The 17,752-nt window shown below is 41.6% G+C and overlaps 1 protein-coding gene and 1 long non-coding RNA gene across 2 annotated transcripts in view; both read left to right on the forward strand.

Moving 5' to 3' along the window:
- Positions 1 to 17,752, forward strand: part of LY75 (lymphocyte antigen 75) — a 158,789-nt gene that overhangs the window by 122,419 nt on the left and 18,618 nt on the right. The window lies entirely within an intron of this gene.
- Positions 771 to 14,851, forward strand: LOC139439320 (uncharacterized). Its single transcript, XR_011649270.1, has 2 exons — positions 771 to 844; positions 11,949 to 14,851. It is a non-coding gene; the product is annotated as an uncharacterized lncRNA (long non-coding RNA).

Consider the following 17,752-nt stretch of genomic DNA (forward strand, 5'->3'; position numbering starts at 1 on the left):
TTCCGGTCATTACAACCAAAGGAGAAATCTGGCAGACACCACCTTACACAGCAATAAGTTAACATCACAGGTACTGAGACATATTTACATCGCGTCCCTCCTGAGAAGGACACATGACTTCTGGAGTACTTTTGCGAAAAAAGGTATAACCTGAATTCAATCAAGAGGAAATATAAGATAAACCAAAATTGAGGGAGGGTCATCTACAAAACAACTGGCCAGTACTCTTTAAAAGTGTGTCGAGATCGTGAAGGCAAGGCCTGCCGGAGGAGCTGTCCCAGACTAGAGGAGACTAAGGCGACATTATCTCAATGAAATGTTTGGTCTGGATGGGATCCTGGAACAGGAAAAGGGCATTAGGGAGACAATTGGTAAAATATGAGGGCTGTAGGATATTTCATCGTATTATACCGACGTGAAGTTACTGGTTTTGATCATTGTACTGGGGTTATATAAGATGTTAAAATTTAGGGAAGCTAGCTGAAGAATTATGGAAATTCTTTGTATTATTTTTGTAACATTTTTGCAAGTCTACGATTATTTTCCTTCAAATGAAAAGTTAAAAAAGGAGAGACGGTCCAGAAGGCAGCGAGCCAGCCCCTCCCGGAAGATGTCGAAAGATGGGCTCGCGGCTGGTTGGGACTCCCGGGCTCCGCACCCTCCCGCGGGGTCCGCGGTGGGAGGGGTCCCGACCCGAGCTCCGCTCTTCCGAGAAGCGCCGCCCCCGCCGCGCGCCGCAGTCGGCCTCGCCCGCGCTGCGCGTCCGCGTCCGCCGTCATGCCGCGGGCCGCGCTGCGCACCGTCTTCCTGGCGCTGCTAGGTCTCGCCGCCTTCTCCGCTGCGGGTAAGCTGCGCCCCGGCGGCGCCCCCACTCAGCGGGGAGCCGGGACCCGAGCCTTCGCCCCTTACCCGCGGCGACTCCTCGCCGCCACCTGCACGCCCGCCCCCCGCGCGGGCCGGGGCCTGGCGCAGGTCGGCCCTCCTCCTCCTCCGCGCCCTCAGTGGGCTCCCAGGAAGCGCCCCCGGGGGGGTGCCGCAGTTTCAGCGCGGAGCCCGTTCAGCGTGGAGGGACCCCAAAACGGGGGCCGTTGCCTGGGGTTCCACGACGTGCCGGGTGTCTGGGCAATCCCTGGGAGCTCCCATGAGAAGCCAGGAGTTGGCTGCCGAGGTTGCCCCGGCCTGTGCGCAGCGCGGGTGGGGTTTGGGGGGGATGTGGGCGCTCGCTTGGAGGAGTTTGGCCATTTGGATGTTCAAAGTGTTAAATCGGGAAACCTGGCTAACCAAATAAACCCTGGATCGAAGAGGGACGTGAACAGGGGAGGTTTGGATTCCATGAGTCGTGTGGTTTAAGAATCTCTAGATTTAGTCTGCTTTTGTGCAAATGACATCTGAAAAATTACACGTGATTAGTCATTTCCGAAATGACTGCTGAGGAAAACACACAGTTGTATTGGATATATGGTTTTCTTTAAAAAAAAAAAAAAAAAAGTTTTCCAGACAAGCATGTCAAAAAACATGTTGATGGGGAAACTGTGGGGAAGCCTTCCACCCACAAATACTATTGATTGAACAGTTCCAGGAATTAAAGAACAAAATAAGCAAGACCTAAGTGAACACTTGTGTGGATTTGAATAAAATGATTATGCAAGAGATTTTTTTTTTCAGAATTTCACGGCCATTTTATAAGTTCCTGCTTCAGAAGCTTGCTGACAGGCAGAAATAGTTTAAAGGATCTCAGTGTTGGAGGCAGCAGCACAGTAAAGAGCTCAAAACTTGCAGACAAACTCAAAGCTCCTTTCCCAAAGCTTTTTGTGGACCATTATTTGTGACCAGTTATGCCTTCTGGTGCCTGTTGGAGGAGCAGAAACAAGATGTGCAGGTTTTCACACTCTTGAGATTGAGCACATTAATTTTGTCTTAAGACAAGGCTTGATTAGAGATTCTATAGTGAATTCAGTTATTGATTGAATTGTGTCCGTCCAAAAGATATATTAAAGTCCTAATCTTCAGAATGCCAGAATGTGACACAGGGAATTAGGCAAGTTAAAATGAGGTCATACTGGAGTAAGGTGGGCCCTTTCTCTATATGACTGGTGTCCTTCAAAGAATAAGAAATTTGGTCAGAGAGACAGAGGGGAGAATGTCATGGGTTGCTGGCAAGCCACTGCCAGAAGCCAGGAGAGAGGCACAAAAAAAATTCTTCCCTGCAGACCTCAGAGGAAGCATGACTGTGAATACCTTGGATTTGGACTTTTTGCCTCCAGAACCATGAGGCGGTACGTTTCTCTTGTAAGCCAGCCAGTTTGTGGTACTTTGTTATGGCAGCTTCTAGGAAACTAAGCTAGACTATGTGAATCCTTGTTATGCCATTTTGTACACCTTACATAAGTATCCAAACTCCCCTTTAAGCCACCCTCCGTGTTGCCACACCTTCACTTCATAATTTAGGCTCGTCAGAACATAATTTTCCTGTCAGATTTTCAACAAAAAATTTTGGTTTTTAGATTTCAATGCTACTCTTCTTCAGAGAAGCTATTTGGATTAGCAATAGGGGCCATACTATCTTTTTACCAACCAATGAGAGTTGTTTTTTGTTTGTATGTGAGAAGCAAGTGCTTAACCACTTGAGCTAAATCCACTCTCCACACTCTCTTTTGAAATCTTTCTTCTTTTTCCTTCAATAAGTTCAGTGTGGATAAATGGACTTTTTAAGGGCTCTAGAAGAAGTCATGTGGAATAAATTAATATATATTAAATCACTTCTCTCAGTCGGGATTTTGAGAATTAATTTGGAAGGAGCATGAGCTTTGGAGATAGGTAAAATCTGTGGCCTTGTTCATGTTACCCATTTTATCTGCATCTCAGTAAATTGGAGGTGATGTCTATGTTGCAGGATTTATGTGAGCCTTAAAGGAAGGAATTATGTCTAGTACCTATTACAAGCATGTAAATCTTGGTTTTCTTTCCTTTGATCTCTTCATCCAAAATTCACTAGGAAAACATCATTATGAGAGCCACTTTGTGTTTTGGATGTTTATAAGTTGCTGCACACATTCGCATATATGATGACATCATAGGACTGAAAAACTACTGGATATATTTTTCATCGTAATACTTCGCAAATCCCCTATTTAACAAGATGAGGAGTCATATTTGGTTTAGAACTAAAGCCAAAAAAAGAGCTTTTCAAGGTTGTCATAGAATTAGCTGAATTACAAGATCTTAACAGAAAAGCTCCTATGGGATTGCTATAAAGAAAGTGTAAATTTGATGTTGAAACTGAAATCATCGTTATTTTTCTCTGTTATTTTGGAGTTTTGTTAGTAACAATGATTGTGATGGTTAGGTGCGTGTGTCAGCTTGGCTAGGTTATGGTGTCCAGGTGTTTGGTCAAGCAATCACTGGCCTGATTGTTACTGTGAGAATATTTTGTAGATTTAAATCAGTAGTCATTTTATTGCATCTGTGTTTGACTACAATCAACAAAGTAGATCACCTTCAGCAATAAGAGAAGTCTCATCCAATCAGTTGAAGGCCTTAAAAGGAGAACTGATGATTTCAGCAGTGAGAAATACTCCTTATCTACTTCAGCCAGCCAGCTTCTCGTTACAATTTTTGAAACCTATCCTGTTGGTTCTTTTTCCCTGAAGAACCCTGACTAATGAAGATTGACCCTGACTAGCCAAGAGTGGTTCTTGAGAAACAGAATCATAAAGATGAGATTTCTCAGTTGGTTCTGGGGGTTTTGGAATTGGTTCACTAATGTGACTGGATTAGAAGCCACTAATGACTTTATTCCCATTTATCAAGATGGCAATTTGCAGTCCATGGCATGAATTAGCAATAAATATATGCAAAATATCACCAAAGGATACTGCCACTCAAATACTTACAAGAAGCAAGGCTCTGGGTGACAGTATATTTGATACCTTAACAGAGTTTTATAAAATTAAAAAGTATAATGATGCTGGCTGGTTGTTCCTAAATACACTGGATACAGTTGTTAAAGAAGAGGATGAGCTCAAGACTTCAAATTCTCAGCTCAAGCACTACATGAAAATTTGTAAATGTGCTGTGAAAGAAACACTTACTTCTTATAGCCAGACTTGAGAATTCTGAAATTCAGACCCAGATTTATTGGCATCTCAGTAAATTGAAGATGATGCTTATTTCACCAGACTAGTGTGAGTCTTAAATGAGAGATTCTCTTTGTGTGAGTGGCTGAGTTGCACCATAAATTCTCAGCCTTGCAGGATGTCAGCTATTAAAGTGAGGGCATTGATGGGGGAAGAAGGAATGGGATTGTGAAAATTGGAATGGGGAATAAAAAGGACTGATAATGACTAGAGCCATTGAAACCCTAAATTCGGTTGAGTCTTCTTTGCCAGATAAACCTGTAATGTTGTGCCCTGAGGAGTGAGCCACACTGACTTCCAGTCTGTGATGAGAAATCAGCCATCCCACCTCCAGCTGAAGGGATTAAGCCAGCTGTGCCTGATAAACCTGTAATTGCCTCGCCTGAGGAAACCACCCTCACACCTCTGTCTGAAGAGATTAAACCTGTTTCACCAGATGAGACTGTAATAGAATACCCTGAGGTAGTTAGCTTGCAAAACACTGCTAATTCTTTGGATCCCTGGCCCCCTCCCCGCCCAGCCCTCTTTTCATCCAGACCTATAACGACTGAAGTTCCAACAGGTCCTGAAAGGTAAGGTGCAAAGTGTGAACATAAGGAGGTTTGCTACATTCCGAAAGAGCTGCATAATTTTTGCAATTTACATAGTTAGAAATCAGGAGAATATGTATGGAAGTAGATTTTAAGTGTGTGGGATAAAGGTAGAAGGAACATAAAGTTGGATCAACCTGAATTTATTGATATGGGCCCACTAAGCAGAAATTCTAGAATCAGTGTTTTAGCTCAAGGGGTTAGAAAGGGTTCTAATGGTTTATTCAGGTGGTTGGCTGAAGCATGGAACAAAAGTTGGCCTACCTACCTGATGTTTAAATGCCAGAACTGCCCTGGTTTGTAGATGAGGGGATCCAGAATCTTAGAGAGATTGGAATGTTAGAGTGTATTTATCAGATAAGATGTGCTCACCCAACCCAGGGATGTCCAGAGAACATTCTTTTCACAGGACTGTGAGAGAAGCTTCATTATCCCTGAAGAGCTCTGTACTTGCTCTTCTCTGTAGGTCAGATATTACTGTGGGAACTGCTGCCACCAAACTTGGGTCCTTAAATACAATGGGGATGATTAGATCCCAGGTTGGCAGGAGCCAGCTGGCAGCACTTAATCACCAAAGACAAAGTGGGCATGGCTACTGTAGTGGACAGCAGAGTCAAAGCAGTAATCAGAATAGTCTGACTCATCGAGACCTATGGTGTTGGCTAGCTGATAATGGGGTATTTAGAGGTGAAATAGATGGGGGGGTATACTAAATTCTTTCTTGATCTGTATGAGCAGAAGAGTTCTCAGTCAAGCGAGCAAAAATCTCTTGAATCGCAAAAATGGAGTCATGGTCCTTCAATCCATTCCCAAACTCGAGAGAGTTTACAGACCCAGAACCCCTTGAATGAAGGGAAGGTCAGGTCCTATTGGGAAAGGACCCTACTATACTATAACTATAAAACTATAAAAATTTATACTGTTAATCTTCTTTCCTGCCTTCCTCAGAGGAACCTGTGGCCTTTTACCAGGGTAACTGTGCATTGAGAAAAGGAAATGGTTAGACATTTTGGTGATTACTAGACACTGACTTGGAAATGGCATTAATTCCAGGAGACCCAAAACGTTACCTTGGTCTACCAGTCAGAGAAGGGGCTTATAGAGGTCACTTGATCAATGGGGTTTTAGCTCAGGTCTGTCTCACAGTGAGTCCAGTCCTCACTGACCCATTCTGTAGTTATTTCCCTAGGTCCAGGGTGTGAAATTGGAATAAACATGTATAGCAACTAGCAGAATCTCCACATTGGATCCCTGACTTATGGAGTAAGGACTATTATCATAGGAAAGGCCAAGTGGAAGCCACTAGAACTATCTGGGAAATAGTAAATCAGAAGCAATACTGCATTACTGGAGGGAGTGCAGAGATTATTGCCACCATAAGGGCTTGAAGAATGTAGAATGTGATTCCCAGTACATCCCTAATCAGCTGTCCTATTTGGCCTATGAAGAAAAGAGTTGGGGATGATAGTGGATTATCTTTTTTTTTTTTTTTTTTTTAAGGTATTGGGTGCTGGGGAATGAACCCAGGACCTTGTGTGTGGGAAGCCAGCACTCAGCCAATGAGCCAGATTGGCACCCTTGAGTTGGTTTGTTTTTGTTTTTGTTTTAGGAGGCACTGGAAACTGAACCTGGGACCTCCCATGTGGGAACAGGTGCTCATCCACTTGAGCCACATCTACTTCCTAGTGGATTATCTTAAACTTAATCAGTTACAACTCAAGTTGTAACTACTGTTCCAGATGTGTTATCGGTGCTTGTGCAAATCAGCACATCCCCTGGTACCTGCTATGCAACTTTTGACATGGTAGATGCTTTTTTCTCAATACCTGTTAGTAAAAATGACCAGAAACAGTGGCTTTAAGCTGGCAAGCCTAGCAATATACCTTTACTGTCCTATCTTAGTGGTATATCAACTATGTCATAATCTAGTCCCCAGGGAACTTCGTTACCTTTCCATTCTACAACACATCACACTAATAGTATTATGCTGACTGGACCTACCAATCAAGAGTAGCAACTACTCTAGACTTATTTATAAGGTATTTGCATATCAGACTGTGGGAGATAAATCCAACAGAACTTATGGGGCCTTTCCCTTCAGTGGACTTTCTGGGTGTCCAGTGGTGCAGGGCATGTTGAGATATCCCTTCTACGGTGAAGGATAAGCTATTTCATCTGGCTCCTCTTACAACCAGAAAAGAGGCACAACACCTAGTTGGCCTCTTTGGAATTTGGATGCAATATATTCCTCATTTGAGTGTGCTATTCATTCCCATTTACCAAATGATACTGGAGTGCGGACCGGAGTAAGAAGAGGCTCTGCAAAAGGACCAGCCTGTCATAGCTGCTCTGCAACTTGGTCCACGTGACCAACGTGCTACATGGGCCTGCCAGACCCAATGATGCTAGACATTTCAGTTGCAAATAGAGATATTTTTTGGAGGTCTGGCAGGCCCATGTAGGAGAATGAAAGCACAGTCCTTTAGGACTGCCATCCTCTGTAGCTAACTATTCTCCTTTTGAGAAACAGCTTTTGTCCTGTTACTGGCCCTTATTAGAAATCAAAGGCTTAACTATGGGTCATTACAAGACCTGAGTTGTCCATCATGAGCTGGGTGTTGTCTAACCCTTCAAGCCATAAAGTTGGGTGTACACAGCATACTCTGTCATCAAATGAAAATGTTATATGTGAGATGAGTCTCAAAAAGGCCCTGAAGGCACACGTAAATTACGAGAGAAAGTTGCCCAAATGCCCATGACCCCCACTCCTGCTACATTATCTTCTTTCCCGGCCCACAGCTATGGTCTTGTGGGGAGTTCCTTATGACCATGACTGAAGATGAGAAAACTTGGACCTGGTATACAGATAGTTCTCCAAGATGTATAGGTTCTGCCTGAAAGTGGACCTGGTATACAGATAGTTCTCCAAGATGTATAGGTTCTGCCTGAAAGTGGACAGCTGCAGCACTACAGCGCATTTCTGGCATATCCCTGATGGACAGTGGTGAAAGGATATCCTTCCCGTAGTCAGAACTTCAAGCAGTGCACCTGGTTGTTGATGGCCAGAGTTGTATTTGCACATTGATTCATGGACTGGCCAATGGTTTGTGTGGTCTGGGACTTGGAAGGGACATGATTGGAAAATTGGTGACAAAGAGGGCTGGGGAAGAGGGATGAGTGAATGGGTGAAAAACATGAAGATATTCGTATCCCATGTGAATGTGCATCAGAGGATGATTTCAGCAGAGGAGAATTTTAATCAAGTGGATAGGATGACCTGTTCCATGGATACCAGTCAGCTTCTTTCCCAGCACTGCTGTCATTGCCCAGTGGGTTCATGAACAAAGTGGCCATGGGGATGGAGGTTATACATAGGCTAAGCAGCATGAACTTCCACTCATGAAGGCTGACCTGGCTACATCCACTGCTGAGTGCCCAGTCTGCCAGCAGTAGAGACCATCACTAATTCCCAGGTATGACACCATTCCCCAAGGTGATCAGCCTGTCACATGGTGGCAGATTGATTACATTGATCACTTCCATCATGTAAGGGACAGCATTTTGTTCTTATTGGAATAGACACATCTCTGATATGGATTTACCTTCCCCTGCAATACTTCTGCCAAAACTACCATCTGTGGAGTTACAGAATGGCTTATCCACCATCATGGTATTCCACAAAGCATTGTTAATAATCAAGAAACCCACAAATGAACTGTGGATATGGGTACATGCTTATGGAATTCACTGGGCATACCATGTTTCACATCATCCAGAGCAGCTGGCTTGATGTATTGGAATGGCCTTCTGTATACTCATTTATGGTACCAGCACCTTGCTGGGCTGGGACAGTATTCTCCTGGAAGCTGTATATGCTCAAAATCAGTATCCAGTCTATGGTGCTGTTTCTCCGATAGCCAGGATTCACAGTTCCAGGAATCAAGGGGTAGAAATTATCCCAGTGATCCACTAGAAAAATTTTTGCTTCCTGTCCTAATGATCTTATGCTCAGCTGGTCTGTGGGTCTTAGTTCCAAAACAAGGAGTGCTTCCACCAGAAGACAAAATAATGATTCCATTGACCTGGAAGCACTTTGGGCTTCCCATGCCTCTGAATTTACAGGTGAAGGGAGTTATTCCTAATTATCAAGGGGAAATGGGACTGCTACTATAAAATGGAGGTAAAGAAGAGTATGCCTGGATACAGGAGATCCCTTGGGGTGTCTCTTAGTACTGCCATGCCCTGTGATTAAATTCAATGGAAAACTGCAACAACCCAATGCACGGAGAGCTACTCATGGCCCAGAACTTCCAGGAATGCAGGTTTGAGTCACCTCACCAGGCAGAGAACCATGACCAGCTGAGTTGCTTGCTGAGGGTAAAGGGAATAAAGAATGGATGGTGGAAGAAGGCGTTACAGGTATGAGCTATGACCACATTACCAGTTACAGAAATGAGTACTGTAATAATTATGAGTATTTTTCCTTGTTTTGTTATGAATGTTTTCATATATACAGAAAGCAAATATCTTTTCTTCTCTATTTTATCTTTTTTCTTTATTTCTCTCCCCTCCCCCCCCCCACCCCAGTTGTCTGTTCTCTGTGTCCATTCATTGTGTGTTCTTCTGTGTCCGCTTCTATTCTTGTCAGCGGCGCCAGGAATCTGTGTCTCTTTTTGTTGCGTCATCTTGCTGCATCAGCTCTCTGTATGTGCAGCGCGATTCCTGGGCAGGCTGAACTTTCTTTCACGCTGGGCGGCTCTCCTTATGGGGTGCAGTGATTGCACGTGGGCTCCCCTACGTGGGGACACCCCTGCGTGGCAGGGCACTCCTTGCGCGCATCAGCACTGCACATGGACCAGCTCCACACAGATCAAGGAGGTCCTGGGTTTGAACCGTGGACCTCCTCTGTGGTAGGTGGATGCTGTAACCATTGAGCCAAGTCCACTTCCCTCTATCTTCTTATATAACATAAGCTGTATTAACTTTTATGTCATAATATTAAGTTACAGGATGTTAAGTTTAAGAGTGAATATTACCCAAGAATTTGCATCCTTCACTGGAGAAAGATTTGGTTCATTTCTGGTTGTATGCAGGACAGTTGAATTATGTTAGGTAAAAGTATGATTGTTATTGTTTTTATTTAGAAGTTAAGTATGGTTTAGGGAATTGTGTATGGGTGTTGTGTCAGCTCTCCGTGTGTGCGGAGCCATTCTTGGGCAGGCTGCACTTTCTTTCACCCTTGGCGGCTCTCCTTATGGGGCGCACTCTTTGCGCGTGGGGTCCCCTACACGGGGACACCCCTGCGTGGCAGGGCACTCCTTGCACATATCAGCACTGCACATGGGCCAGCTGCACACGGGTCAAGGAGGCCTGGGGTTTGAACCGCAGACCTCCCATGTGGTAGACTGACGCCCTAACCATTGGGCCAAGTCCGCCACCACCTCTTATAGGTTTTCGTTGTACACATCAAGTATTTCATTCCTTTTAGGAATTATTTTAGGTTTTGAGGGCATATATGGAAACGAATCTATAAGAAAATGGACCCATGATGCTCAGTGAAAAAGGAGCAGATTATCACTGACACCTGTCTTCTGTCAATCAATATCCTGACAGCTTTTCTGAGGAGGGGAAGGGAGAGAGTGGAAGCCTTGGAAACGAGATTGGGAAGGGATAGGTAATAATGGACATGGGCTAAGGTGTCATAGCGGCTGGATTTCACTGGGAGTTGCGGAGAGCTTGCAGCCCAGAGTAGAGTTACAGACCCTTAGGGTTAGTTAGGGAGTTGGCATAGCCACTCTCTCACCCTACCTAAACGTAGTAAACAGGTCCTCTCATTCCTCTGTCTGTGCCCCAGTTGCCCTTTGAACTGTAACTGACTGCAGACTCATATCTAAATGGGAGAGGAGCAGAGGTCTTACTGATAAAGGAAGAAAAAATTATGATTTGCTTTTTTTGTTGGTTAATATTTAGAACAATATGTCTTATGAATCACTTCCTCTTATGGCTGTGCCTAGTTGTCAAACAATAACATAGGAAATTATAAGGGAACAGTTCTTTTAGAAATGACTGGTAATTTAAAATATTCATGAGGCTATGATATTTTATTCCTTTTACACATGGTCATTTTAAGTAGGGGATGTATATGGAAATTTTTGGAGTTACAGTAAATACCAGCTTTTAAAAATTTTCACAAGGTCCCTAAATTTCTGTACATATTAAATCCATAGAGAGAATTTAAAAATCATAAAATCTAGAGTCATTTAGGTGCACTATTAATAATAATCTACTTTCAGGACTGCTGTGAAGAAGTAGGAGTCATAGAAGAGCACTTTGACGAGAGGTTTGTGGGCAGGGTTTTAGTTATGAAAGGATTATAGCAAAGCTACTTAGCACTGAAGAAGACTTAGTCTAGCCTTCTGCTCATGAGGCACATGAACCTCAACAATTTGCCTCACAGGAGGTAGCCAGCCTGTTTGTGAACACTGTTCTCAAAGTCAAAGCAGAGCTTTTTTTTTTTAAAGATTTATTTATTTCTATCCCCCCCCCCCATTGTCTGCTCTCTGTGTCCATTCACCGTGTGTTCTTCTGTGTCTGCTTCCATTATCAGGTGGCACCAGGAAACTGCATCTCTTTTTTTGTTGTATCATCTTGCTGCATCAGCTCTCCATGTGTGGTGCCACTCCTGGGCAGGCTGAGCTTTTTTTACACGGGGTGGCTCTCCTTGCGGGGCACACTTCTTGCACGTGGGGCACCCCAACACAGGGGCGCCCCTGCGTGGCACGGCACTCCTTGCATGCAGCAGGACTATGCGTGGGCCAGCTTATCACACAGGTCAGGAGGCCCTGGGGGTCAAACCCTGGACCCTCCATATGGTAGGTGGATGCTCTATCAGTTGAGCCACGTCCAATTCCCAAAGCAGAGCTTTTGATGGGCCTACATCTAATGTTTGGGGCACTCACTGTGACTATAGAGGAGTTCAGTACTAGAGTAACTTGATTACTACCATTGCTGAAATTAGCCTAAGGAGAAAGCAGTTGAAAGTTTTGGGGAGTGAGTTAACAGTCTGTTTTCTACTTTTCTGCATGTAGCTTTTTTGCTTTGTTTTGTTTTGCTGGTCTTATCATACATTGCTTTATTATTATTATTTTTAAGATTTATATTTATCCTCTCCCCCTTGTTATTTGTACTCACTGTCTGCTGTGTCTGCTCGTCTTCCTTCTAGGAAGCATCAGGAACTGAACCCAGGACCTCCCACGTGGAAGGGAGGAGCGTACTTGCCTGAGCCATCTCCGCTTGTTGTGTCTCTCACTGTGTCTCCTCGTTGCATCAGTTCACTGTCTCTCTTGCTCGTCTTCTTTAGGAGGCACCAGGAACTGAACACAGGACCTCCCATGTGGTAGGCAAGTTCCCAACCACTTGAGTCACTTCTGCTTCCCTGCTTTAATTATTTGAAAACAGTCTTTGAGTAGGTAGTATCATTATCCTCATCATAGTGATTCCCATCTCAGGAGTCTTATACTTGCTATTCTGTCTCATGCAGATATCCACAGGGCTTGTTTCTTCAGCTCCTTCAAACTTTATGTCACCTTCATACTTAAATCTTTCTTAGTAACCTTTCTAAAATTGCAACCTTTGGTTAACTCCTACCCATTGCAACCTTTGGTTAATTCCTTCCGCCACACTTGGGATCTTGCTTCTGTTCTAATTTTTCTTCTTAGAACTTTTCACCATCTGTGGTTGTCCGCCTCCATGGTGGCCTACAGTGTTCATGCTCTCGAGCAGCCCTCTCCCACACTGAGTAGGAGCTGACCTATATAACCAGTGGGATACTGCGGAAACAACGGAGTGTGGCTTCTGAGGCTGGATTATAAAAGACATTGGACTTCCACTTTGATCTTGTGTGAATCACTCATTATGGGGGAAGCCACCTACCATGTCACAAGGACTCTCAAACTGTCCTGTTGAGAATTCCACATAGTGAGCACCTGAGGCTTCCTGTCCATAGCCAGCAGCTGCTCACTAGCCGTATGAGTGAGCCTTCTTAGAGGTTGATCCTCTAGCTCCAGTTAAGTCTTCAGATGGTTGCAGCATTGGCCAGTATCTCACCTGCAACTTTATGGGAGACCTCAAGCCAGAGTCACAGAGCTCAATTGTCCAAATTCCTGACCCAGAGAAATTGTGTGAGATGTTTCTTGTTTTTAGCTACTAATTGTGGGATAATTTTTTTACCTAGTAATTTATCCTTAATATACTGTCTGTTATTTTACTTATTTATCTTGCATTCTGTCTGCCTCAACTAGAATATAAATTTCAGGAGGGTAGGGATTTTTTTTTCTTTTTGTTCACTATGGAGTTTCCAGAATGTTGAACAATTTCCTTATAGCAGCTCTCTGAGAGAGGTATTGTAATCATCTCTATTTTACAAATAAGGGAAATGGGACAAAGTAAAGTTAAACAGATGGTTTCTGCTCTCATGCATTTAACAGTCCAGTTAGGAAAAGAGGATATATATAGGACAATTTCATTATAGAGCATGAGTACCATATGAATGTATGTAGGCACAAAAGAGTTAACACAACCCCTTTCCCAAGAATGGCTACCTATGGTTCTTATGCACAGGTCCCAATAGTGCCATAAGATCCTCACAAACCTAGCTACAACTCATTGAAATAGGGATAATTTGCTAAAACAAAAACTGGGGAGTAGCCCTAGAGGGGACCTGGTGTAAGAACTCTAAGAGGCCTATTTCCTATGATAGCAGATTTCCTCAGATTTCTTATGACCCCATGTATCCTTACAATAAATCTTTATCATCTGGGGGTAACCTGAGCATGTGTTTAGTCCTTGCAACTAGAAAAGGACTCTCAAGAACAGTAGTAGAAAGTCCTGTAGAAGTGCAGAGATTATAGGAATATGAAGGTTGGACACTTCATGGAGAATTGACACGAGGTGCCGCTGAAATAACAGTAAACTTTGTCAATAGGTTTTTTACAGATCAGAGTTCATTGTAATTTATAAGGCTTAAAAACTACAAGTGTATGGGGAAATAATTTGTATATTTTTACTTAGGTGTATATTATATTTAATGTACTTATTAGACATGATTTATTCCATATAAATATTTCAAAAAGCATTTTATGTTTTTGAGTTATCAAGTAAAATATCTATAGCTTTGATTAGAAATAATATGAGAACATTGTCAATCTGGCGTTTCAAGACCATTCAGTGATTGATAAAGCTGTTATACCTCTTCTTGAATTTTTTTCCCTTTTCGGCATGGCAAACTCCTACTTATCTTTTGAGATGTAGCTCAAATATTGCATCTTTTCTGAAATGTTCCCTTATTCCATAAAGTATTTACTCTTTCTGAAGTTCCACAGAATCCTGTCATAGCTCTTGAATACATTATGTATACATGTCTGTCTCCCCATCAGTGTAGGACTTCTCTCTCTCTATATCTCCTTCTCCTTCCCTGTTTGCACTGAGCATAACATCTGACAGATAGGAGTTGCTTAGCAAATGTTTGTTGACTGGATAATGGATTGATAAATGGAGAACTGTTGATAACTTGTTTAAAATTGTAGAAGAGGAAATTCTGCTGGCTATTATGGAGTAGATTGTATCAGACTAACACACCCACTAAGAACAACTAGAAAATTTAGATTAAATTCTAAAAGAATTATATTTACAAGCATCAGAGAGCTGCTAAGGCTCACTGAGGTGAGCCCAACATTCTCTTGTACTACTTTCCCCCTTAGGAGTGCTGCCAAAACCTTAAGTAGCTAAAAACAGCCAATCTTTTGGCAGTCTTCTGGTGCTAAGGAGACAAAAATTGGAGTTTTAACTCACCAGGAGGCGGGGGCTCTAATTAACATCTAATTCATTAATATCTAATTAATCCCAGTTAATATCTAATGAATTGGGATCTATGGATATTGGGTCTCCCAAAGACTATGTAATACCTCCTCAAGTCAAATCAGTCCTTAATTGGATTGAGGTGATCTTTGCTCTCTTCTAGAGTCCTACCAGAATTCTTTTTGGAGGAAAATAACGTCATCCAGATCCTCTAGAATTTTTCCTACAGAGATACTTGGCATTTAATTAAAAAAAAAAAAAAAAAAAAAAGGTATAACAAGAAACAGACCCAAGGGTTTGACCTGTTGCCAAATCATCCCTATACCCCAAGGGTGGGGGTGGGGGTGGGGAAGAGACCAAAAGGTGACCCAAAAGTCAAGTTATAAGAAAAGGACTTTAAAGTAACAGAGTAATAAGTTTAAGAAAAAAGATAATATTGAGAAATGCACCAGACCTGGAATCTATAAAAATATAAATGAATTTTAATTCTTTAACTGAAAAACAACTGATATTATGAACTCAATAGATGGTTTTAACAATCAGGTTTGTTTTAACTGAAGAGATTAGAGAACCTGAAAGAACAAGATCATAGTTTAGAGAGCGCAAGTATGAAAATATATTAATAGACAAGAACAAAGGGGATATATGGGACATGGTTAAAAATCTAACATATACATAATCTGAATCTCAGAAAGAGAGGAGAGAATATTGCAGAAGCTGTATTTGAAATGAAAATGACTTTCCAAATGTGACAAATGACATTAAACCACAGATTCTAGAATTTTATTGAAATCTTAGTAGGATTTTTAAAAATACCAGGCATACCACCGTAAATCAGCTAAAAACCAAAGACAGAAATTCTTCAAAGCCAAAGTGAGGAAAACATAGACCTTCAAAAAATCAATGAGACTGACAACTGATTTCTCAACAGAAATGAGGAAGCCAAAACAATGAAATTACATCTTAAAGCACTGAAAGATAAATTGCCATTCTAGAATTCTCCACTGCAAAAATCTTCAAAAGTGAAGGCAGTATAAAGACAGTAACAGAATAGCAAGAATTAAAGGAATTGCCAGCAGATCTGCACTAAAAGAAACAGCAAAGGGATTTCTTCAGGCAAACAGAAAATTATCCCAGTCAGTAATAAAGAAATGCAAGAAGGAATGAAGAATAGCAGCGAGGGTAAATATGTTTAAATCTGAAGGAACACGCATGATGCAAAACAGGAACATAACAAAACACAAAGGAAGGGAAGTCAATGAAGTTTAAATATTATAAGATCCTGGCATTGTCTTTGAAGTGGTAAAAGTACTAATTTATATTAGGTTCTGATAAATCAAGTTACATATTGTAATTTTCAGGGTACCCACTACAAAAAACAAACATGTAATTAACACTTTGAAAGAAAGAAAAAGTGTAATACAAGGATTTTTAATAATCCATAAGAGGACAAGGAGAAAAAAGGAATATAACACAAGTGAAACCGAAAAAACTAAGACGGTAAATATAAAATCAAATGCTAGAATTACATTATATATTAATAGAAATACTCCAATTAAGTTTACCAAATTGAATTTTAAAAAACCTACTTGCTGCTTATAAGAATTATAACCACTTTGATAAAGTGTTGAATACTATCTACCAAAGCTGAACACACTCTAAGACCCAGCAATCCACTTCTAGAAATAAACCCAAGAGAACGCATGCATATTTGTGCACCACCAAGATAAAAATCCAAGTCCGTCAGACTTCAGAGACATACTCCTTCTGGTACTTTACCCTGCCTTTGGATGGTCACTTAGGAAAGAAAATTAACTCTATTGTGAAATATCAAGAGAAATTCAAAATAAATTCCAGTGGTGTTTTAGAGAGGGTGGTACAGATGGATGGCCTGGATCTCAAAAGATGAGCAGAGAGAATGATGTTTGATGGACTAATTGGATTTGGAGAAATAGAAGTCTTTTCCTTTGAGTGAAATTTAGGCAGACGTCCATAGTGAAACAGATGGCTGGGTTCTATCAGGAAGGAGATAAAAGGGTCTAGCTACTCCATAAACTGATTTTCAACCAAGTACCTTGTTTTTACTCTGAATCCATCTAACAAAAAAGTCAACTACAAATTCCAGAACCTTTCTGGGCTTCCCTGCTTTTTAAATCTCGGGGTTTTAACATACATAGCCTGATTCTTTTACTTAGTTTCCAGTCATCCCTATACAGTCACCTTTAAACTTTCATAATTGTAGTGTTCTAGATTTCTGCCAGAGTTTAAGCCAAAATAGTCACGTGTGTAATGCAAGTGCTTCTAAAAAGCAGGACGAAAAACCTTGCATATAAAACAAACTATCTTGAGATACCTCCCTTCATCCCAGTGCATTTTGGATGGTTTAACTATTAAATCAAGCCAAGGAAAGCTCTTTATTTCACACACTGGGATACTCTTAAGTAGACCGTTGCATTAATTTTTTGGGCCAGCTGCTGTAAGTGACCTAAATTAACAATGGCTTAACAAGATAGTTTTTCTCTAATTACAATCCGAGTGAGAATATTCTAGGGCTGATATGACAGCTCCACCTAGGGTCCTTCCATTTTACTGTTCCACCATTCCTAGGGTGTTTCCATTGACCACAGTGTTCAAGACGGCGAACTACCGCAGCTCCGTTTTAGCCAGTGGAAAATGGGAAGTAGGTGCAGAGGAGCACCCTCCTTCCTTCTGAAGACTAGTAAGTGGCATGTTTCACTTCTGCTCACATTTCATTATCTAGAAATTACCAGGAGAGTAAGAAACAGTTTAGCTTCGTGACCATGTGCTCCGTGCTATATAAAAGCAGCAAAGGACATCGTCTCTACTATATTTTGTATAGTAAATCCAGAGTGTTGAATTAATTTATGCCAATATAGTTGACTGGTAAGTTCTGATCTTTGTAGCAGTGCTTGTATCTACTTGTTTATATTAAAATTGTATTACAAAGCTTGAAAATAAAATGTAATTTTTAAAAGAAGTGTTCTAAGGGCACAAATTCAGAATTTATGATAATTTAAAATCATTAAGATTTTACCTAAATAAATCTAAGAGAGGAAGATAAATGCTTTGTACTTCTTTATTCACTGGGATTAAGTAAAATTGTATCCTCTTCCTCCAGTTTGATCCATGAAACCAAGCTCTTAGAGGTCT

The sequence above is a fragment of the Dasypus novemcinctus genome, chromosome 7 (genome assembly GCF_030445035.2).
Source record: "Dasypus novemcinctus isolate mDasNov1 chromosome 7, mDasNov1.1.hap2, whole genome shotgun sequence".
In the NCBI taxonomy this organism is placed as follows: Eukaryota; Metazoa; Chordata; class Mammalia; order Cingulata; family Dasypodidae; genus Dasypus; species Dasypus novemcinctus.